The sequence below is a fragment of the Sorex fumeus genome, unplaced genomic scaffold (genome assembly GCF_029834395.1).
Source record: "Sorex fumeus unplaced genomic scaffold, SorFum_2.1 ptg000033l, whole genome shotgun sequence".
NCBI classification, from domain to species: domain Eukaryota; kingdom Metazoa; phylum Chordata; class Mammalia; order Eulipotyphla; family Soricidae; genus Sorex; species Sorex fumeus.
This window is the reverse complement of record NW_026606090.1, coordinates 16,182,194-16,185,095: the sequence shown is the minus strand read 5'-3', so window position 1 is coordinate 16,185,095 and position 2,902 is coordinate 16,182,194.

The window sequence follows — 2,902 nt, the reverse complement described above, 5'->3', positions numbered from 1 at the left end:
AACCAGATTCCAGGCTTCAACCTCAAAAAATTTGAATTCAGTAGGTCTGGGGTACAACCAGAGAAATTGCATTATTAAAAAGCTTCTGAATTGAACTTGATGTGGGTCTTCAGCCCCACACCTCTAGAGAGCTCCTCTAGGGACTGCACAATTACCAAGCAGTTATCTGCCCTGCACTCCCGAGATCTTAGAGAATTAGACAGTTCTAGGACAGACACATTCTCATAGATTTTTATCTCCCAAACAAAAAGGTTAGAGGTACTCTAAAGTCGCTATACAGGCACTACATTTTATGTGAAAGTTAATTTACCAGGTCCTTCCTATCATGTTTGGAGTATAGTGATAGACAATGGTGTGTTATAGAAAATACACTTATTTTTCCAGGTACCCATGGCGCATTTACAAAAATTGACCCTTTGTTAGCATCAAAAATGTCTCTACAAGCAATAAAGAATCTACACTTGAAATTATTTGATAGTTCCAACGAAGAAGCCTGCCAAGAAACTTGAAGAAGCACATTTTCTACAAACCTGGTGATATCAGTTATGCACACGCGCGTGCGCACACACACACACACACACACATACACACACAGAAAAATATATTGCAGATTTATTATAGGTTCCATCTTTCTATCTTTAGAGAAGCCACCTTAGACCCTGAATTTTACCATTCAATTCAGACTCTCTCTTAAGAAGTTAGTCAAATCACGGAAAAGTTATAATGGTTCCTGAGATAATATTTTAAAGCAAATATTTTGCTAACAATTTATTATGGTAACTGTGAGCTACCACAGTTATTATTATATATAAATGTATTTATTTATTATGTATTATTTATTATATATAAATGTATTTATTATTGCATATTATATATACATTTCACAATATACGTAAATGATAGTGCTGTATACCTTAAACATATACTAATGTACTTCAATTATATCTCAAAAAAAAGTAAATAAAAAAAAGTAAGTAAGTTGATCCCACAACTACTGCCAGATAAGCTCATTTATAAGCCAAGCCCAGCTTTACCAACTCATGATTAAATATTGGAAGATATCAAATAGCTGTAAAATTCATGAATGTACTGGCCTCCACAGCTGAAAACTCTGGGGCCTTTTATAATCACCTTTTCACTTTTGTTCATTTATTTTGGTTTTGGTCCACACCCATCAATGCCCAGGAATTACTCTTGGCAGTACTTGGCAGACAAAACAGTGCGCCAGGGATCGAACTTGAGTCGACCGAGTACAAGACAAATAGCCTACCCACTATTCTAATGCTCTGAGCTATTTAATGCTTTTTAATGCCTTTCAATTCTTATAATTTTTTTTAGAAAAAAAAGGGTTTGTTCTCCAAGATTCTGTTCTCTCTTGAACATTTATTTCATTTGCTTTTCTCTTGTTTCTTTCCTTGCTTATTTCCACTCTGGAGAAGCCTGTGTTCTCTCTTAAAGACACATTTTCCCTCTTTCTCTCCTCTCAAATAATCTAGCTTCACACATACATGCACCCGCGTGCACACAAAGTGGGGCAGCAGATAATATTGCTACATTGTATGAAGTCTACCCAGTTCAATCCCCAAGAGTGATTCCTGAACGTAGAACCAGGAGTAACCATCCCTGAGCACTGCCTTTTGCCTCACCTCCTCCCCCTACCAAAAAAGACAAAACAAGAAAAAGGGTACATCATGCACAACAGAATGTAGAAGTTAATGTTGATTGATTTTGGGGGGAGGTGGGGGCACAGGGGGAAGCACTCTCAGCAGTGTTCAAAGTTTACTTCCAGCTTGCTGCTGGCTGTGCTTGCTGCTGGCCTGTGGTGCCAGGGATCAAACCTGGACCTCTGGCATGGAACATATGTGCACTCACTCCTTGTGCTATCTCCAAGCCTCTAGAAATTAATCACTTAATCACTTAAATTCCCATTAGTCGTCGATTTGCTCAAGCGAGCGCCAAGTAATGTCTCCATTTGTTCCTGTCATGTGCTAGTGTAGCCCAATGGCATCTGTTTGCTCTGGGAACATGAAGAGCCTCAAACTGATCGTTCATGATCTTGATGAAGAAGTCTGACCATCTGGTAGGTGGGCGGCCACACGGTCTTTTGACATCCCGTGGAATCCAGCCGGTAACAGCTCTAGTCCAGCTGTCGTCTTTAAATCTCATTACGTGACCAGCCCATCTGATTTTTGACACCTTGGCAAACGAGACAGCGTCCCTGATTCTTGATGGTTGACGGATGTCGGAACTCCGGATTCTTTCTCTCATTTGAGTGAAACGTGATATTCCAAGCATAGCTCTTTCAATTCCTCTTTGGGAGACCCGAATAGCATTCTTATCCTGTTTACGTAGGGCCCAGGTCTCTGAGGCATATGTTAATGCAGGAAGAACAGTGGAATCAAAAAGATGTGCCCGGAGCCAGAGGTTCTTCGTCCTCTTAGCTATTTCTTTGACGTTCTTGAAGGCGTTCCAAGCCGCTCTCTTCCTCCTGCGCAGCTCAGTTGCCAGGTCATTTGTCATGTTGACTTCTCGACCTAGGTACACATAGCTGTTGCATTCGGAGATGGTCGTTCCATTGAGAGCGAATGGGGCATCAGGAATGAGGCTGTTTCTCATAAACATTGTCTTTGTAAGATTCAGCTGTAGTCCTACCTTTCCATACTCATGGTCAAAGTCGGCCAGTATTTGTGCCGCTTGGCTGATGTTTGGTGTTATTAAAACAATGTCATCAGCAGAGCGAAGGTGGTGTAGTTGCTGACCATCTATCTTCACACCCATTCCTTCCCATTCTAGTCATCGCAAGATGTTCCCGAGGGGGGCACTGAAGAGTTTCGGTGAAATGGTATCATGCTCCCGAACCCCTCTCTTGACATCAATGATTACTTCTTTGTAGAATGGTGAG